The 22,349-nt window shown below is 34.7% G+C and overlaps 1 non-coding gene across 1 annotated transcript; it reads right to left on the reverse strand.

Moving 5' to 3' along the window:
• Window positions 1-10,988: 10,988 nt before the first annotated feature.
• LOC114219509 (U6 spliceosomal RNA) lies at window positions 10,989-11,098 on the reverse strand. Its single transcript, XR_003611390.1, has one exon. It is a non-coding gene; the product is annotated as a U6 spliceosomal RNA (small nuclear RNA).
• Between the last annotated feature and the right edge of the window lie 11,251 nt (window positions 11,099-22,349).

Genomic DNA, 22,349 nt, shown 5'->3' on the forward strand with positions numbered 1-22,349 from the left:
GTTTGGCATACAGTGGACACTGGTTAAATTGTTTTTGGATGGATAGTTGAATAGAAAATCATTTAATATGAGATCTAGTTTGCTTTTACCATCTTACCATTCCCTAGCTATTTACTTTAAAACTTATGACTTACTGTTATTTATGCTGTTGATGACCATAATATACATCTTGAAGTTATTTCTGCTCTTTACTTAGAGGGGACTGTATTTTTGTGCATCAGGGAAATGTAATATTTCAACATAAGTCGTAAAGCATTTTTAACACATTTTTTTATTTCTAATATCTTACATAAATAAACGCCCAAGAGTAATTGTTTTTACTTCCCAATTATGTTGATTATAACTATTTACTCAAAGATTCCCATGTTGAAAGAAAAATATGAACCCCATATAACCTTTGTTATTTGCTAAGTATTTGAAAAATGGGATATATCTTTTGTATGCCAGAAAGTTCTGCTAAATAATATGAGTTGATTTGATATGGTCTTTGAATCACAATTTAATTCATTCCTGTTTATTTGTTCCTCTAGTATAAATCAGGTTATACATTATTTATTCATGTTTCCTTTTAAACCATCTCAAATTCATTGCTTATTATATTTCCAAAGTGTACATAAATATGCATATATTTCTTTCTCTCACTTTCATCTACTTATGCAAATTTTTCATTTTGTATTTCAGCATTATCATTTTCATAAATAAATTCCTTATGACATTCTTCTCATGACATTCTAATATATCTAGTTGCATGGAGATTATTTGCTGTATTTTAAACTCATGTTTTCATGGTTGGTTCTTCTCCTCTCACCTTTTCCCATATTTCTTTGCTATTCTTTTTACTGTCTTACCCTTTTATTCCAATATTCATGGTTTAAAATAAAATTTCATTTATAAAGAGTTTTCCCACAATTTACATCATTCAGTACAAATGTATAAAATGAGTGCTCAGTAAGAACCTTACCTTAAATTGGCAAACTTACAGCCAAACCAATTTATAGAATACCTTTTCAAGTGTCTCAATTTAGAGCAGCAATAGAAGCTAGTCAGGACCACACAGAAATGATGAACAATCTTCAGGAAGCAAACTTGAAAATCAAAGTAGATGAACTCACTATTGTTACATCCCATCTCATATACATTTGGCAAGGTATGCATAGGTACAGATTCTATCCTCTTCAATCTTCTATCATCCTCAGCCAGCAAAGAGTAGGAAAATCCTTATTGATTTCTGTATGAAGGCCAAGGGGAGTTGATCTAGGCTATCCATTTGGACGGAGCTAATTTGGCTAGCCTAATTCTAGCAAGAGAAAAACTTTTGGTATGTTTAGGGGAAAGAAGAAGATTAGAATGGGATTGTTAATGTGTTTTTATTATTTGGTGGTTAAAAACGCACTTATTGAAAAGCATGATTTAGAAAGGGTGTCATTTCTATTTCCTGTTGAAGGAATATTTCAGCATCAATATTGTATGTATACACCATTCTAAATAAAAAAAATAATTGTTTTATTACTATAACTCATATGTTTTTTAGATATATGATGTCGACTCACATCATATTGTTTTTCTAACTTGTCACTCTACTCTCTTAGCCTCAGGTTCCTTTTCTCCTAAAGTTGTTTTGGTTCACTTTCACTTGTCAATTTAACTATCTCTCCCCATCTGAGCAGAAACCTTCGCATGCCATTCTAATGACACTCTCTTCATACACTTTATTTGCATTGTGTAACACACAAATAAATCCCTCTTGCCAAATGCATGTGATAGTTCATGATTTCCTTCAGCACAAGAGGACTTATGACTTGACTAGGTTTAATCACTGTTAAATCTAAGATGGAATTTTGATCTAAGCCATTGTCCACTTATTAGATTATGAGTAGAATACTTAGGGAAATTCTAGGTATTTCATGACCACAGGTCTGTATGGGTCATATTTTTGGTCGAAGGAGAATGTGAGTTCTTTTGTATAACTTGATTGTTTTTTTTTTTTTTGCAGTCAATGTGTCCTTATAAACATAAAATTTATTTTTATGTGACTTAATATTTGTAAAGCAACTCTGAGTAACAATCATACCATGCCTAACTTCTCCTTTGTTCAACCTGGACATCTTTTTATTATTTTCTATATGCTACACATCTGTAGATAGTGTGTTCTTACCCTAAGTGTAAAGAAAATTGGACAGATGTACATTTGTGAGGATTATTAGTCAATGATTAGTCAATTCCTTATGTTTTCTATTAGATTTCCTTAATTATTTATTTTAAAAACAGAAGTAAATAGTAGAACAGGTAGGTTAACAATGATTATTCTGGTGAAGATGTGAGAGACTGAGAAATACCTAGTGGGCCAGTAGCATTTTTATCAGGATACCATAAAGAAAAAAATAAGTATTTCTTGGTCTTCCACAGCACTTAAAAATGAATAACATTTTCAAAATGAAGATCAAGACTATTTAAGAGAAATCTGCAATGTGAGGTGAGGTGTACTCTTATTTACCTTTATAATATATTTTTATTTTCATTTAAGTTTTGTTAATATTGCCATTAGGAAAAAAAAGAGCGTGCACATCAGGCCAACAAATTTATTCAAAAATGACTGTGCTGACCCGCACATAACAATAACTACTGACTAAAAATAAGCACCTGTTTTGAAGTGGGAAAATACTGGTACTGGTTATTCTTACTCTTCTCAATCTGCCTGGTGGATCAAAGTGAACATTCATGAAATAATTTTCCATAGAACAGACGGAAGTCATCTGAGTCAGAATGAAGATTATACAGCATTATTGCTACTAAGTTGTATAAAGAAGTAAACAAAAAACAACAAAATCTCCCTCAAATTCTATATTCTCTCTTCAATCTCTTTTGTTTAATCTCATTGTCAAGTTTCTTCAAAAGTGTTCATTACACTTAATATCTTCATTTGATCACCTCTCATTTTCTAAACATTGTGTTCTGATTTCTCCTTTCATTTTTTTCAATTAATCTTTTCATGGCAAAGCCCCTAATACTTATTGGTGGTCACTCCCCCTGGACATGACTCTGATCTTTTATAAACGTGGTTTTCCCTCAATATTTGAAGTATGAAAATCTTTCATTCTTTTTTTTTTTAAAGATTTTATTTATTTATTTGAGAGGGAGAGAATGAGAGATAGAGAGCATGAGAGGGAAGAGGGTCAGAGGGAGAAGCAGACTCCCTGCTGAGCAGAGAGCCCGATGGGGGACTCGATCCTGGGACTCCAGGATCATGACCTGAGCTGAAGGCAGTCGCTTAACCAACTGAGCCACCCAGGCGCCCGAAAATCTTTCATTCTTAACTTTTTCCCTACCTTTAGATGTACCACCCTCTCCTCAGTAATCAACTACTTTAGTCTCCTCATCCAATAGCTGCTCTTTTGTTCGCTTGGGTAGTCACTTTCTACATTGACTCTGGGCTTGACCCTCTGACTAGTTTTGGCCAATGGGACAATAACAAACTTGAAACAAGAAGAGACTTGGAAAATGCTTGCTCATTGGTCTGTACTCTTGGGAGCTAGGAGCCATGAAATCAAGCCCAGTTACCACCTGTCATCCCAGATGACAGCCAGCCTATCCCAGAAGCAGAGCCCCCTAAAACAGATGACTGGTAATTTACCATGGATGTATTAGGGAGCCAAGATTATAAGAACTGCCCAATGAAGCCCGCTACAAATTGACATTTCATAGAACTGTGTATTACAAAATGGTAGTTGATATATGGCACTGTTTGGGGGTGGTTTGCTAAAATGAAAACAAATTAACAAATACACTACTTTTCCTTTTGTGCCTAGATCTTAATTAGTGACACTACCATTTATTCTATCATCTATCTGGAAACCCAAAGTCGTTCTCAATTGTCTTCTTTATATTCTGTGTTTCATCAGTTGGTCTTTTAATTCTTGCTGTTATTTTTTTTTATCTTGCTGTTATTTTTAAACCTCAAATTATTTTAATACTGAAATAATTGAATATTTTATAAACTTAATATATATTTCTGATTACTTGATATATGCTAGAATGATTAAGGCAATAACTAGAAGTAGAATGATTTGTTCATATTTGGATATGGATTTAAATGCCTCTTCCCACCCTTAGGTTCTATATTCTATTATCTCATAACACACAATATTTCGATTATCTTATATGGTGTAGGTATGAGCCAATTGTTGATTCTTTTATTTTATGTTATTTCATTAATTTGAGCCTTTTGAAAGACTTTTAAAGTCCTCCTTCTCAAAAATAATATAGAGAATGAAAAGATAGTCTATTTGGTGAGGCTTTTTTCATTATAAAAACCAAGAATTGTGTCTGTAGTTGTTTCACTAAGATGTAAAATCTCCATCATCTTGATTCCTTGTTTAACCAAAGACTGTTTGCACAGCTTGCAAATACTTTTGCAGGCAATTAAATCTCTATAGTGCCTCTCTTTCATGGTTATGTTTGCCAGCTCTATGGACCAGAATTTCTATTCTCATTTACAAAGCTGAGTAATACCCACAAAATCCTTGAAGGAATTTAAAATTACGTTTCTGACAATTAGAGTACAAGGGGGAAAACTATTAAATGTTTGGCACTGGATAGTTATATGAGCGAGTGTCTTTTCTTATTACACCTATCATAAGTGCTATGCACAGGAAGCATTTTAAATATTGCCAATATTTCTTAGCTACTTACACCTTGCTACTTCACTCAGAAAGACATGCCCTTTCTAAAGTAATCATGGAAACAAATGAAAACAAGTCTTCTGTCAAGCGCCCACTCAACATAGCTTTGTGAGTGGATTGAGTATATCATAGGACATTGTCAATGTTGACCTTATTGAAACAACTCCTATCAAGTATTATAGTATGTAGTGTACGCTTCTACACTTTGTTATTTCTTTTCATTTGCATTTAATGTGCCTTACTCATAGTAGGTGTACAACAAATAATGTTAGAATAAGTAAAAATTAACAAACAGTAAAATATTTTTCTATTCAGATTTCTTTCCTAACTTTTTTTACCCCTGTGTCGGCAAGAAATATATCCTGTTATACTATAATTAATGGGGAGAAATACATAAATTTGGAGTCTAAGAAACATATACCACCTCTTAAAAAATTCCCCTTTAAAATAATGTGTTGGTTAGAGGAGAAAACTTATACAGAGGCAAGAGGGAATTCTAAAATACAGAATTTGAATATAGGTGATAAAAATCTAAATCTTACAAGACTGATGGGCACTTCACTGGGTCAGTGTGAGTGAGGGTGGGCAGATGCAGAGACAAATAAGGGACAGCTACATGAATTTAATCAGACTGTGTTCTTGAGAGTATATATTTTAAAATTCAGCTAAATAAGAATGTTATGCAATAAAGAGTGCTAAGATTAATCCTTTAATTGTTTTTGTCTTGGAAATTTTTATCAAAACTGAGCCTCCTTTTGCACTTTTTAACATGACGTCAACAAAATGTAAATTAAGTTTCGTAATCTACAAGTTGACACTTAGGTAGTTTTCCCATTCATATAAGAAAAATATTATTAGAAATAAACAACTGTCTTACTTTTTATATGCAGATTCTTTTTTTTCTGGCTTATATCTTAAAACAACTAGCATATTCAAAGATTAGATCTATGTGTTTGGATAAATGCTGTTGTATTATGTTATAAACAGAAGTATTTATAGGGATCTGGTTAAATGAAGCAGCAAATGCACAAAAATAAGCCATTAAAATGGCTTAATACTCAATTCACATCACTGATGACCACTATTTATGGATAAGAGTGTACCCTACTTTCTCACCAACACTTCTGCTTTCTATTTGGCATGAATCCAAATTTCTGCTATGTTAACATTTGCTCCTGGGAGGAGATGAAGGAAAAAAAGGTCCATAAGGTTTCCATTGGCCCAGATAGTAGAAACATCTGCTGGATTCATGAGCAGCATCCTGGCCCAAGTCATAAGGGAGAGTTGATGCTTATCAACCCTGCCATATGAATCAATATTTCCTGTGCCCTGGGGCTACACAAGCTTAATCAAGAAAAAATAAGGAAGCACATTACATGTCAAAATTCCCTCATTAAGTAAGCATTATATATTTTTAAACTAACTATCATGGCATTATAAAGTATGAGTTTAGTAGTAATGAAATTCAAATTGTAACAAATAGCAGATTTTATTGAATTTTATCATGCATTAGACAATTTTGAGTAATGATGGAGTCCATGCATTTAGAACTTTGCTTACAGAGATTTGACCCTTAAATGTGAAGAGCCAATTATTGTTCTTGGTGAGAAAAAGTTTGTCAAAAAATTATGTACCACATATTTTTAATAGTCATCTTTGTAGGTAGGTACCTTTAAATTAGCTGGTCAGTTATTTAAATGGTGATATTTGGGATTATAGTCGTGAAGATAAATTTAATGAATTTTTACTAAATATAATTATTGATTTTTAACACACACACATATTTGCTATTTCAAAAATAGTTGTATTCAGAAGTGTATACTTATTGCCATCTTGCTGTCAATACCTCAAACACTTGCAATATTTGTTTTGTTTTATTTTTACAATTATTCTCTGTGTCTGTGGCTTATCGTATTCATTCATATCATTTCAAATTTGAAAAATCTGTACCTTCCAAGGATTTATTAAAATTCTTGTGGGCGCCTGGGTGGCTCAGATGGTTAAGCGTCTGCCTTCGGCTCAGGTCATGATCCCAGGGTCCTGGGATCGAGTCCCGCATCGGGCTCCCTGCTCCTTGGGAGCCTGCTTCTCCCTCTGCTTCTCTCTCTCTCTCTCTCCCCCCCCCCTCCTCCTCTGTCTCTCATGAATAAAATCTTTAAAAAAAAAAAAATTCTTGTAAAACACAGCATTCAATGGATATATGAATTTAAGCAATGAGATGTATCAGCTGTTACTAATAATACGCATCATGTAATATACATCTTATTTATATATTATATAGAGAGAAAAATACACATCTTATATTTATCTATCTATATTTATCTATCTATCTAACACAGCATACATCTTTGGTTTCAGATCTGTCAAAGCATATAAGAGTAATAATTTGAAATGAAAACCCGTTGTTGCACAAATTATATGTAGAATTCATGAAATATGGCAGTCTGTTTAGTTTCAATCTGATCTGGAAAGGAAACAGGACAAACAGGAACAGTTTTGAGCATGGATAATGCGACTACTCTATTCTTATTGGAAGAGCATTTACTTCAGCAGACAGACTATGCTGAAATGATACTTTTTATTAATCTGATATTATGGTTGCAGGGCCCACTTTACTAGAACAGCCGCACAATTCTTGGTTTCATGTATATGATAATATCCATGACACAACAGGCTTTATCCAACATCAAGTGTATCCAGAGATCACAAGACAAATGATACAACAAAGATGTCAAGAACTAGCAGAAGCTTTGTGACTCCCTGAAATGCTTCTGAGTGTGCACAGTTACTCCTTATCCAAGACTAGACTGAGTCGACTTAGGAACCACACCTCAGAGAAGCCGCCAGCTCTGGAGTCTATTCAGTTTTCTTTTCTTTTCTTTTCTTTTCTTTTCTTTTCTTTTTTCTTTTCTTTTCTTTTCTTTTCTTTTCTTTTCTTTTCTTTTCTTTTCTTTTCTTTTCTTTTCTTTAAGATTTTATTTATTTATTTATTTGAGATAAAGTGAGAGAGGGTGAAAGCAGGAGGGGCCGCAGAGGGAGAGGGAGAAGCAGGCTCCCCACTGAGCCGGGAGCCCAACTCTGGGCTCTCTCCCAGGACCCCACCAGCATCATGATCTGAACAGAAGCCCTGCACTTAACCCACTGAGCCACTCAGACACCCCTGGAGTCTATCCAGTTTTGATGCCTTAGTAGTCAAGCAGCCTTCACAAGATTATGTCACCAGTTCCCATTCTCTGGTACAACGTCATTTAGTCAGTTCTCATTTATTATTCAATAAGTACTCCCAACAATGAAATGTAGGTGCTTAGTCTAGTACACAACCACTCCCCAGTTCTCATTTATTTTGGATCCAGTATACACCCATGAACTGCTTGAATTGAAAAGATGATTCAACCAAGAGTCAACTTTTTAGGATTTCCTGAAACTGAAAGAAAGACCAGGAACCAGCTGTTAACCCTTTATTTCCAGTATTGTAGTGAAGGGATCACTGGTGTTGCTATCAATAATTTTTTTTTCAGTTATCATTTTGCAACCATCTTTCCAGAACATGCATTCTTAAAATTTCAGGAATCAGTTGAGATATTTTCAATTCTATCTCTTTATTTTATTGAAGTTTAATTTTAATAATTTCCATTTGAAACATTCCAATTCATTATAATTTTCTATTAACAGATAAAAAATAGTAACCCCAAAAAGGGATATGAGAAGATGGCATTAATTCTTTTTCTGCCTCATCAGAAGTAAAATTCTTTGAGCTGACTTATCTGCACAAATCTATACACAGTATTAAGTTTCATTTTAATATTTTCCCACAGCAGTTTCCACTTGCTCTCATAGGGCAGTGTTCCCCTAGATCTAATGTGGCACTACAAAGGACTTGAACATCAAAGCACGTAAACATGGACAAGATGGGTGAAATCAACATTAATGAAATCTTTGTGCATTCAGAAATGATCAAACAGTGAAAAACACATTCTATTAACCCCTGTGTTATTACATTTTTTTTTCAAAGGAGAGCTTGTTCCTTAGAGAATAGTCCAAGTTGATCTATATGTTACCACATATTGATCAACACTTACATAATTCAGGTGGTATCATTGTGAACACATTCCATGTGTTCAAAAATATGTGCCCACCATGTCCATGGCAATATCATGTGCCTGTTAGAGAATGAAAAGTAACATGTGTTTCTGCCTCTGCTATCAAGAATTTTCCACATGTCTCAGGTTCACATACTAATAGTTTCCTGGGGCATAAAAATACTGTTATTAGAACAGCACAGAACAGAACAGCAAATACTAATTTCTATTATATTAATCAAAGGAGGAACTGTTTTATAAAGTTTATAAAAGACATTCTTATACAGGAGAAAAATTCAAATATTTTATTACCTCACTTTGCAGTCCTTTGGGGACTCATTATTTATTTGAAAGCGTGGTGTTGTTCTCCATTCAGGGAAATACATCTTTGAAAAAGAACACTGTTTTAAAAATAATGTGTAGATCCATAGATAGTTTACCAGCAGTACTTTCCTTTCTCCCAGATAACCACTGTAGCTTTTAAAACAAGCAATAAAACAGAAGTTCTCTGTTATTAATAACAAGGCACTTCCCAAAGCAATGACATTTCAGAGTGGAAGTAAGGAATAAATTGTCTCTCAAAGAGTGGTGGTGGGGGATATGGAAATATAGGTAACGATTCTGTTTTGGTACAAACGCAAGTCAGTGAAAGATGGGTCTCCATTTACTAGATTATTTACAGTGTAAAAAAAAAATACCAAGATTAGTTACCTTTACAAATTATCCCATGATTTAATAAATTCTTTGATATTTTCTCAATAAGGTTCTTGATTATAAACACTATTTTTACAGTGATTCATTTCAAAGACTAAAAATCCTTGATTTAGGAATAATGATTAATCACCAGAAAAACAGTGTCTTCCCAGAATGTATATTCAGTCACTTCCCTCAATGGCTTACCATTGCCTGTTAGAATAAATGTGAGCTCCTTATGAAGACATAAAAAGCCCTGCATGACCTGGCCTTGACATTCTTTCCTACCTTGTATTGGGCCATTAGTCTGTTGTTTTTCAGGCACCAGACTCAGTAGTTTTTGTTTTTTGTTTTGTTTTGTTTTGTTTTTAGTTCCTTCAACAGTCAACATCTTTCCTGCCTCTTGCTTAGGATCTTTTACATCAGGTAACTTACTTTTTGAATACTGGCCACCCCTCTCCAACATTTTGTCCTCTGGCATTTTTTTAAATGGCTGGGTCTTTCTCCCCATTTAGGTTTCAGCCAAAATTTCACCACCTTCTTAGCCAGGCTTTCCTGTATAAATTTCTGTTTTCTTGTTTTACTGCTTATCTCTAGGCTGTAAGTTCTAAAGATAAAACTGTACATCATTTCTAACCTGGTCATAGTTTTATCTCTAGCACCTACTATTTTAAGCACATTCTTGGCACAAAAAATGTATTTGTTGAATAAATTAATGTCATGAAGTATATTTTAGAGGCAAAATCCACTACAAAGGTGAAGATAATTTTCAGAGAGCCTTAACGTTGTATACATTGATGTGTATAGTTCATACACCTAATATGAACTGATTGCACATTATTGGATGACATGTTTGATAACATATTTTTTCTTAGATATATCTTAAGTGTATCTGTGGCATCTCAAAATTTCTTATTGCATCCTTTAATCCAAAGAGTTATAATTCAAACAGACATCTCTGTTGCTCTTTTACACGAAAATCTCTATTCAATGTTCCAATGCAATTATTTAAATTTTCTGCAGAGAACAAAATATGAAAAGAACATTAATCTATAGGCAACTTGGCTACTAGTCAATACAATTTTATGCTTACTGAGTATGCAAATATGTGGCACAATACAAAAGAAAGATGTTATCAAAATATGTCTCCTACAACTAAGTGAAATCACTAATTAGCAACAATATATTAGGCAACAATTAATTTGATTTGGTATATATAGTTTTTTTCATCTCGAATGAGGGAAAAACCAGACTGAAGTCCTAATTGTCTTCTCAATTTATTCCTTTCCTTACTATGTTTACCTTATTTTGCTAGCTGTATTTTGTATTTTTTAAGCAACTGTGTATTTGAAATTGGGATTTAATAATGCTTGTTTTATTTTCTTGCATTTTTTCATTTAATTTGCTTCTAGAAATGTTATTAGGAATTTTAATTTTCCTTGAGGTTATTAAATATTCTAAAATGTATTATAATTCAACTTTATTTGTTCCTTTCTTTACATATATGGACATTCTAAGACCTACACGATGACATGGAAAATATAGGTTATCATTTTCCCCCTTCTTAGGTGTCATCCTTGTGCAGGGGCCATGCTAATCTTCTCTGTATGTTTCCAGTTTTAGTATATGTGCTGCTGAAGTGAGCACTTTCCCCCCTTTTTAGCCTCAGGTTGAAGTTTTCCCTAGGAACTTCAATTTTAAACAGTTACGTCCCAGCCAGTCCTTTTTTTTTTTGCTTCCAGAAGATTGATTATTGTACATTAAGCACTATATTCCTCACCCTGTCTTCAGAAGAGTCCTACCATCTGTGTGTTCCTTTCCAGAATATTTCCTCCAGTTTGACATCTCAATTTAGAATTTAGTTACGTGATTGAGTTTCACTGTGAACTAGATTGTGATTGTGGTCATAAATTTCTTTTCTCTGGAAGGCTGCCTCTCAAATGTTCATCAGTTAGTAAGTAAAGCTAGTCGGTTCTATCTAGGTCTTGCTCATTCACCCTGAAAGCAGTATTCTAGAAAGATAAAATGAATTTATACACACATGATAATTACATGTTAGCCTTTTTTGAACTTATAAAAATAATTTAAAAATTATCTTATTCTTTTATAATGCTTTGTGAGACATGTAGTTTCCTTTTCATTTTAAAATTATTTCCTTTGCTTTTTATTTTTCCACATTACAATACTTGAAGATCTATATGAATAGGAAGAGAAATAGCTTTATGAATATGAATGTGAACAATTCATCAAGTTCATTTTTTCTTGAAAAACTATACATGTTCATTCAATAAATTGAATTTTTGAGAAGATTCAAAACATTTTAGAGAATAAATTAAATATAGATAAATTAATGAAAACAAATATATTTTAATGTTTTTATTTCAAAAATCTATTTCAGCTGCAAAGCTAGATATATTTATATTTAATCTAGTCTGAGTCTATGATATTTTAATAACTTTTTGTTATGCATTTTGACAGAATAATAGGCAGAAAAACAAGCAAAGAATGAAAACAACTGGTTTTGTACAAATACATGTTTTTAAAATATTGGACATTCTTTTAAAAATTGGATAATGTTTTAAAACATACTGAAGCAATACAAGGCAAGAACACTAGGCAAGAACATAAAGCTGTCATAAAACAGCATTTCCTAGGATTTTATAAATATTCTCTGAAACTCAGAATTTTATAAATTAAGGAAAATATAAACTTTGTGATATGGCTGAGTAATATAAAATTAATGGATGAAATAGGAGAAATCTACTTTAGGTAGAAAGAAAAACTGCTGGGAATATCTATAATACAGAAGGCTGAGGTATACAATCTCACAAAGACATTTTTGAAATGTAGGAGATGGGGCACCTGGGTGGCTCAGATGGTTAAGCGTCTGCCTTTGGCTTGGGTCATGATCCCGTGGTCCTGGGATCGAGTCCCGCATCGAGCCCCGCATCGGGTTCCCTGCTCTGCGGGAGGCCTGCTTCTCCCTCTCGCGCTCCCCCTGCTTGTGTTCTCCCTCTGGCTGTCTCTCTCTCTGTCAAATAAATAAAATCTTAAAAAAAAAAAAACATGTAGGGGAAGGCGCTGGTGTTATATTTCACCTACATTACAAATTTCTTCAGGGCCAGCCCTGATCCCGATAATCAAGAATTGACTCTAATTATAAATCCTATCATAGACACAGCAAATGGTAACTGATTTTGATATGATGTTGCACAGTTAACTGGGTCACCTACTCGCAGTCACTGTGTAGGTTAATTGGAAACAAACCAATGGTAATCCCATTGGTTTCCTAGTCTGCTATGAGTGTCCAGAAAAACCTATTATCACATTCTAGAAAAGGGAAAGAGAGGTGAAATTTCTACAGGAGAATTATGATTCTCTGGGTCAGGAGCTGTGGGAGCCACTGTAAATCTGAAAGAGGCTTTTGTCATGGATCAGAAGCCAACAAAGGCCCTGGGCCAAGCTTTGAGTACACAGAGATTCTGCTCCAGGAGTCCGGAGCAGGATGGGTCGCTCACAGTGGCCATGGTGAACACCAGGATCTGGTCTCCAGGATTGTAACTGCTGAAGCTGCCAGTTTGGCACTGTCATGCTCTGATATCAGGAGGAGAAAGCCCTTCCAACCTTCCTGGCCTTGCAAGACCCACTGCCCGCCAGCTTTGCTTCTTCCCTGCCTTGGTCTGGCAGTTGCAATGGAACACAGGTCTCCAAAGTGCTTCCTGTCTCTATGGAAACTGGCAAGCAGCACCAGACTGATGGCCATGCTCCACAGTGGCTGGGCAGAGGGGTGGCACAGAAGGTGGAGACCAGGTGTTCTACGCTATAAGACAAGCTAAATCCGGAAGGGATAGAGTCAAAGGAAAATAAATTATATGTGGTAACCTAGGAAAACAGCACTGAAAGTTGTTCAGACAAACCTAAAAGCTAGAATGAAATCACGGGAAAATTGCTAGAGAATTCTAAATATTTGAAAGAACAGACGGACATTCCAAAAGTGGAAACGTTTTGCACTTAGTTATCAGTCTTAATTTTTCCTCCAATTTCCTTTCTCACATGATAGAGCATTTATTGTACTTCTCTTGAGAATTTTAAGCTTGCATTAATAGTATTTGTGCTTTCCAATCCAATAGGCTTTAGTATGCAATATGTGTTTCAGTACACACAACTACTGAGCCACAACTTTCACATTAGAAGGTTATTTGTTTAGAATGCCTTCAGTAATTTAGTGGAAGTAATAGCATGCTGTGTGTGCATTCAGATATATTTTTAGACTCTAAGCAACAAAAATGATCTTGAACTTTCTAAGATTCAGGTTCTTTGTATAAATCCCAAACCTGTTGATAGAACAGATGGGAGGGGGGAGGGAAACACAAAGCTGAGAAGAGTTGGGAGGGGGGAGAGCTAAAGAATAGTAAGCTACCTTTGTACTTCATTTAGAATTGAATTGCCTATTTCTGTCCATTTCTTATATTTAAGAACCTGTAACAATACTGTGTATCTACTGATACATTTGGCACCTGTGCTTTTCATTACCAAAATATGAGAACCTTAATGAGACCAGTATTTTGCATTTAAAATGGGGTTCTTGAGAGGACACAAAAATATTTAAAAACAAGTCAAAGCATTATATATGCCACTTGCTTCAGATGCCAGCGACTCTGTCGAATTAAACAATTTTGTAGACTTAGTTGACAGTTTTCACAAAGTATAAATATATTCCCAAAGGAAGAACCAAAATATGGGGCATTGTTTATCTCATGAGAAGTTTATGCTTTCTTATTGAAAAGCGAGATCTTAAATTCTCTTCACATCTTGTTTTTATTCGTTCCCCTTCATTTTTGTTAAGTCCACTTCTTCCTCTGAGAAAGTTGTGCTCATTTTCAGGAAGAAAAATAATGAGGGTCTTTGGTTCCTGTTAAACAGCCCACAAAAGTTGATCATGTACCCTGACCAACCACTGACTGTAACTCAGTCCCTCTCAGATGTGCAAAGACAGCCTCCGCCTGTCTGTCTAGATATATCTCAGGTGATTATTGCCCTGAGTAAGTAAGCACTCATGCACCGTGTGCACTGATCCACTGTTGTGGCCCACATTTAATCTTTAGTGCAGGAAGAGAGATGGAGAAAACCATTGCCTTCACTCATCATACATTCAGGAGATAGCCAGGCTTGAATGATGACGTTTCTGGAAGCAAAGCCATATTTTGGGATCAGTTTTCAAACATGCATTTTTGCCTGTCTGCTCTCTTTCCACAATACTGCTGGCTTCAAAGATCTCTCTTTGCCGCTTTGCTTATTGCTTCTCAGGTAATGGCACATCACAGCCTGTCAGCAAGGTTGAGGTGGCCATGATCTTAGAATTTGCTTCTTTATGTACTGTGTGACAGTGTGTTGGGTGCTTGGTGGTCAGTCAGTGAAAGTGTGCTTGAAATGTGGGAAGCAAGGACAGCTCTTAACTAACTGAGGTCAACAGGGGTCAAGACTCAGTTGCCCTGATTTTGAATTTGGTAATTCCTGATCCAAACAAGAAAAGGTTTGAGCCATTTTTCCCTAAGTATATGAGAAATAGAAACATTGAAGGAATAATGGCAGCTCCTCTCTCTGCTATTTAAAGACAGGGTCAGGAAAGCCATCTTTGCAGACTATTGAATAATTGTTCTTCATTAAAGTGTCTTTCACAGCAATAAATTAGCAAATTGTTTACATAAAACTACTGAAACTAGCCTAAATGGTTTTCAATCCCCGATGCTGGTTAGAAATAAACTTGGTAGCATAAGAAAACTATCAGTTCAACAGAGTAGAGGAAAAAGAGATCAATTTGAAGGACTTTTATTGGAAAAATGATGAGTGGGAGGAAAAAACGGCTCTTAGAAAATGATTTGAGGAAAAAGGGGAAAGGGGACTGAAGAGACTCAAAGTATGAAGAGAAGAACTTCAAAAATAGAGCTGTATTGCATTGGAAAGAGTTCACTGGTTTTCAGAAAAAAAACTAAAACTTTATTTATGCTAAATATATAGGTAAGAGCCCCAACAGGAGACATCAAAGGTGGCTTTTCCAGTGGTGTGCTATGTAAATGATTAACAACTGCCTCTGTGGAGAAAAAAAAAAAGAAAAAACACTGACTTGAACTGTTTGCCAGTCTCCATAGTGAAAAGACTCTCACTGAGGTCCATTTGAAGCTAGCAGGGTATGTCATTGAGCATAAAGTGAAAAGAGTTACATTCGGTTGGCTCTCGTGAGCTAGTATGAGCCAGCTCTAGCACATCACAGCTTTTACTTGAATTTTAAATGTTCCTTCACTTATTAAAAATAGATATAAAAATTTAAATGCATCTTTGAAAGGTTTAACTACAAACTCCATGCTTATTTTATAACCATTAGTCAGAATTAAATTCACTTTCTTTTCCAAGCAGTTTTTGGTTAAGCATGTGAGGTCTGAAGACTGAGTGGGAGGGTTCAGAACCTGGGTGCTGCACACAGCTGTGTGACTGTGGGCACATTATTTAAGCTCTCTTTGCATCCGTTCCCACATCTTTAAGGTAGAGATGACGACAAGGTTGGTATGAAAAGTAAATCACTGATAAGAGAAATGCATTTAGAATAGTGCCTAGAATATTGTGAATGCTCAGATAAGTTTAGCTGTAGTTTTCATATATTTACCATTGGCTTAGTGATTGTAGAAGATGCGATAACAGAGGAAGGGTACTATGAAAACGGCTGTTGGGGCACCTGGATGGCTCAGTCAGTTGAGCAGCTGACTCTTGGTTTCCACTCAGGTCATGATCTCAGGGTTGTGCAATGGAGCCCCACATCAGGCTCCATGTGCAGGGAGTCTGCTGGAGAGTCTCTCCCTCACCCTCTCCCTCTGCCCCTCCTGCCATTCTCTCTCTCTCAAAAATAAATAAATCTTTAAAGTGGATGTTGATGAAAGGGAAATTGGACCAGGAAAGGAAAGTAAAATATTTTCCATCTCAGCATCCTGTCCACCTAAGAGGGCTTAGGTAGGGCTTATTATACTCAATATTCAAGAAAAGTTGTCTTGTATGTTTTTCCCCTTCTGGAGCATAAATTTGGCAGTCTTTCTTTTTATGTCCCATTTCGGGTGCTGACAATGGTATTGGATGTGTCTGTTCTAGATTACATCCATTATACCTTACGTACACTCCTCATGATTTTCAATTAGAACTTAAAAAAAAGTCCTAAGATAATATACTAATAAGGATTTTATGATTTAAATTTTCCATATTTTTTTTCTTGGTAGAGAATTAGTCTCTCCTCCTGCCCCTCTATTTTGACCATGAACAAATGCAGCAGACTTGGTCATTCTCCTGTCACAGGTTCCCCTACAAGGCCAGCCACTGCTCTAAGAAGATGCCTTCATTTTGGACAATGAGCCCCCACTGGAAGCTCCAACTCTCAATACAGAATGTTAAGCAATATAACTGATTCAAAGATAAGTAAGATGATGTCATCACCTGCCCTTTAATTATCTTAAAAGCAACTCAAGGAGACTGATATTTATGCAAATAATTAAAGGGAATAAACACAAGGAGGGGAGGAGAAAATGATGGACATAGGCTGCCTGGAAAAGTAGCTAGCCTCTACGAGTCCAAATTGGAAGTTTTGTTTCCTTTACATTTGATCATACACTTGTTTGATTAAGAGTAACTCCTCTGAAATCTAGGATGGTGCTGAGCTTAGCCAAAGAAAGGATCCTTTTAAAGTAAGGCCTCAATTGATATGACCAATGCATTTCAGAAATCCTTATAGTGGGGTGGGGGGAATAAAGAAAGAGTTATGTACCACACCTAGACTGCCTTCTCCCCTGCCTTCACACCCTCTCACAAAGTTTCCCAACTCTGCCGTCTCCTTAGCAAGTTTCTCTTCCTCTGTGCATCTTTCAAATGTTGATTCATATCAGGCAAAGCATGTAGTAAGTCCCCAAAATATTTGTTTAATGAATGCATTAAAAATGAATCATTAATTTGATAACATATTAATTTTGCTAATTGGGAAAATTAGTAACTTCTTTGGAAAGACTCTCTGAAATTGAATTAAATGACAACCTTGAGCCACAAAGAGTTAAAAGAGAAAAGAATTAGTTAACCTGATGCTCTCTCCAGGTTATAACCAGAAGTAAAGGGCAATTCAAAGCTTGAGAAGAAGTTTGTCTATAAAACTGGCTTTTGAATTGATTTTGGAAACCACATATCCTAAGGGTATTTAAGATTAGTAGATTCTCCACATGAGTTTGCTCTCTACTGGGAAAAACTAAATTATTTGACTGCGGGGATTTTAGGCTGCAAGTTCCAGGGAACTGAAGTCATAATACTTTAAAGTCAGAATCCACATGGGGAGAAGATGGAAGGAAGTTGTCCTAATCTCCTACCTGAAAGGACAAAGAATAGGTGTGCAAGCGTATATAAAGTAACTGGCATGCAGAAGACCCTAACAAATATTACTTTCTTTCTTCTCTAGGCCAGTAAGGAAAGATTGAAATAATTGTCAAAATTAAGATCTGAATAGGATAGGATATTTGATGGCGGTTGATATTGACATCCTCTCTTATTTGATTTTAATGCTACAACTGAAATTTACGAGGACGTAGCTCAGCTAGGTATGCAATTGAAAATTTCATTGTTAAAATGTTTACTCATTTATTTTTTTTGTTTCGTTGTCCAATTCACACTTAAGCAGATAGTGATCAAGTTACTATGACCCAGCAGCCTTTGTGGAAAACTAAGAATAAAATTTTGAACTTTCAGAACAAACCCCAAATGGTTCATTGACTTTGTTTCACCATGGAAAATCACTTAAGCTCCTAGTGTCAGTTTACCCATCTGTGAAATGAGAAGGCTAATATTTTCTCATGGGGATGTTTTGAAAGTTATTTTGCAAATGTAGTGGATGAAATTGTTGCAAGCATCACTGCTCTTTTTCCACTTCTTTAAGGAAGCATACAATATTATTTATGGACCAGTTGATAGTCAAATGGTCACCCAGAATGAACTGTCTATTCTTATTAGCACTTGTGTGCTTTTTATTACTTATAGAATCCCTCCTCCCTCACATTGTCAAGTTCATGTGTGACATCAATACTTGGGAATCTGAGCAAAATATCTTAAAATCATTCTGAGCTTCGTATTTATGAACTGGTAATCTGATATCTCTGGTAATTACTCCTTCTTTCTGTTTTAGCTCACATTTTCTCTTATGTGATTTTTCTCCTCACCTCACTTCACAAGATTGATAGTTTTCCACGTTTCCCTGCTAGAGGTCACCTCTGAGCTGAAGGCAAAACACATCCCACTCTGGCTCCTGTTGACTTTTAAGTCAACTATCAAAGAATTTATTCCAGACATCTCCTAACCTCAATTTAAAAACTCCACCCTAAAGATTACAGGGAGATATCCTGGGGAGTTGCCATAGTGACTCTAAGAGGTTGGCATTGAGAAGACAAAGCTACTGATATCAGATTTTATACTTGATAGGCTTAATTATATAACATGGTCATGAACCTCTGAGCTTGTGTCATTTAGGTCTGGAAAGAAATTTTCCCCTTCAGGCTCTTCTGTCTCTTATGGTGCCAATCAACAGGCTTCTTGGTAATAAGATCCTTTATGCCAATAGCTCCAGCATAACCTCAAGTGGTGCTTGTGGTAATGATAGAATCATTACAAAACTAAAGAAGAAAAGGGAAATATATTTCATGGGTGTGATTAAGTCATCATAATGTTCTTGCATATGTAAATTATCTTTGACTTAATGAACTACCTTGCTCACATAATAGTATTTTAACCTGGCTCTGGAAAGTCATTTTTTACCCATGTTGATAATTGTTACCAGAATTGGCAGAGCTCATCTCCAGATCATCTTGCTGAAGTGAAATTTATGTATTATGTTTCCATGTGCATGAATTTTGTTTTAGCTACTAGAAGTGTTCTTATTAAGTAAAGTTATTATATGAATTATTTTAATAAATTAGTATGATACTTAGGAAGATAGAATACTTGATTATACTCTAATGATATCCAATTTGACAAGGGCCATTTAAAATATATGTTTTTTATCTTGATTATAAAATAAATATATATTCATTGGAGAAAATCAGGAAACTAGAGAAAGGAACAAAGGAGAATATTATTTCTATCTCCTAGGTTAATCTCTTTAAGATTTTGATGGATATTCTACAAGATGAACACTTTTTGAAAAATACTTAACATTGTTTTCTCCAACACATTTCGTGTTTCTAAAAACAGCTACATCTACAAGAAGCTCTGGTAAAATGGGATTCTTTTTTTTTATTTCCTTTATCAGAAATTGAATCTAAAGTTCTAGTATCCATATTTCATAGACTTTATTCAGGATTATAAAAGCTACCAGGGAAGTATTTTATGTGGGTTCCTCTGCTGCTTTAGAGAGTTCAATTCAGCCAAAATTATTCCAGTGACTTATTTTGAAAGATGACTAGATCCACCCTATGTAATTAATGCAAGGCCAAATGAAATTAATGATAATCATGTTACTATTTGTATATAAATCTTCATGTGTGCCTGGAGGCAAAGAAGGTTTTCTGGAACACATAAGGAAGTATGAAGGAGTCTTAATGGTATGCAAAACTGTTGTCCCCTGATGAAGGAATTTCAATTATTTTTTTCTGTCTTTTGGTAATATATAGTGTTGTTGTTTGGTTGGTTGAATTTTTTTTTTTTTTTTTTTTTTTTTTTAGTGAGAAGTTAAGTCCAATGTAGCTCTTGGGAAGTTAATCATTTTATAACTTTCATTTAATCAACATTTTCTTTAATCCCCTTTTAGGCAGCCAAGGGCAGTTTCCACTAACACAGAATGTAACGGTTGTTGAAGGTGGAACTGCGATTTTGACCTGCAGGGTTGATCAAAATGATAACACCTCCCTCCAGTGGTCAAATCCAGCTCAACAGACTCTGTACTTTGATGACAAGAAAGGTGAATATATTTTCTTTTAAATGTTTTAATCATATTCTGAAATATCCTAATTATAATGATTTTATTTTTCCGAGATGATTCAAATTATTCGTTTTGATTACCAAACTGCTGCTGCTTGTATTTAAACATGTTAAATATTAAATACTTTAGTTTGCAAGTCATAAACACTAAAGATAACCTATGTCAACTTTTTAATAAAATAAACAGCTTCAATTCTGTTTCAAAAATCATTTTATGCTTTCTCTTAACCATAATCTTCTCTCTAGATATTACATTCCTCATCCTTGTAATTGCCTTGTGTGTAGATTAACTATTTTTTCCTCACTTCAGGTAATATAATTTTTTTATTAACCTTAGCTTAAAAATTTAGAAGATGCATGATTTTGGAAAGTTTTATGATTTTATTCTTATGAATGGGCTTGAAAATAAGAATTGTAGAAACAATTCCCATAAAAAGTTTAAGTAACTCCATGGTTTCATAATAACGAACTGAAATTAAAAAGGTGTGTTTACTTCAAGTTGAATTAGACTTCATTAATTAACTGGCTCCTAACTGGATGATAGATTCTGATTAAATTTTTTTTTAGAGAAGTGATGAAATTCATAATATATAATTCAAGCAAACAACTAAAAGTGTGCACTGAATTTCCAAGTCTTCATCCATTATTATAAGCATTGGGAGGAAAAGTGAGTTCATGAACTATAATAAAAACATGGAGCTGTTGCTATAGAGAAATTTAAATTATATAGAATGTAAATATCTATTTATATATTAGCTATTTAACATGGTCTTAATATCCGGATTTCTTATGAATCTGTGTAGATAACAGTAAGATAATTTGAAATCAGTTCCATTTTAATGGTTAAAGTGTAGTTAAATTCGTCCAATAAATGTGCACATTTGCCCTAAAATAGCAATTCACTGTATTTTTTTTACCTTGATGTAGTTTTCCGTCTTTGATGTACTCTAGATTTAAAATGAAATTTGTTATTTATTTAAAATTTTAATATATAATGGAAGATTGATTAAAAAATTATTGACTCAACAAATAATTTTTGAGGTTTCCTTCATAAAAGGTATTAGAGTTGGTGAACAAACTGATAAAATCCCTGGCCTTCGAGGACAGAGAGTCTAATAGGGGACAGATGATAACAAAATATGAATATGAACAAAATATATTTTAGAGTACATTGGTAGGGGACAAGTGTTCTCTATCTCAATAGATAAAGAGACGCATAGATGGTTGATAAATACCTACAGAAAGAGAGGGAGAAAGAGAGAGAGGGAGGGAGGGAAGGAGAGAGAGATTTTAAGAAACTGGCTCAAGTGATTGTGGAGGCTAGCAAGTCTGAAATATGCAAAGCAGTCCAGCCTACTAGAGATCCAGGGAAAAGTCAGAATTGCAGCTCAAGTCTGAAGGCAGTCTGGAGACAAAATCCCTTCTTCCAGGGATCTCAAATGTTTTCTCTTAATGCTTCAGCTGATTGAACAAGGCCACAGCAGGGTAATCAGCTTTACTCAAAGTGTAATGACTTAAATTAATCTCATCTAAATATACCTTCACAGCAGCATCCAGACTGGCATTTGACCAAATATTGGGGTACTGTGGCCTAATTAATTGGTTGACATAAAAAGTTAAGTATCACAGAGGGTCAGGCTAGCATTTCTGTAGAATTGTATTAATTAGAAAGAGCTTTTATTTATTGTTTTATTTTGCCATTTGAAAGACAAGTGCAGCAGGTATCACTAAAGACCACATTGTTATAGAAGCATATGGGAGGGTGGGTTTAAAGGTCCCACAATTAAGTGAGATTTAAAGTTAGTATGGTGATTTAAACATTGTGACTGAAATATTGGCCAGACTTAAAGCCAATGTGGTGACTCCATATTTATGTTTTGATTAGAGTGTTGTGTAATCATTCATGTTTAAC

Source organism: Eumetopias jubatus, unplaced genomic scaffold, assembly GCF_037043125.1.
Source record: "Eumetopias jubatus isolate StellerSeaLion01/CBP00866 unplaced genomic scaffold, mEumJub1_p1.0 scaffold_1, whole genome shotgun sequence".
In the NCBI taxonomy this organism is placed as follows: Eukaryota; Metazoa; Chordata; class Mammalia; order Carnivora; family Otariidae; genus Eumetopias; species Eumetopias jubatus.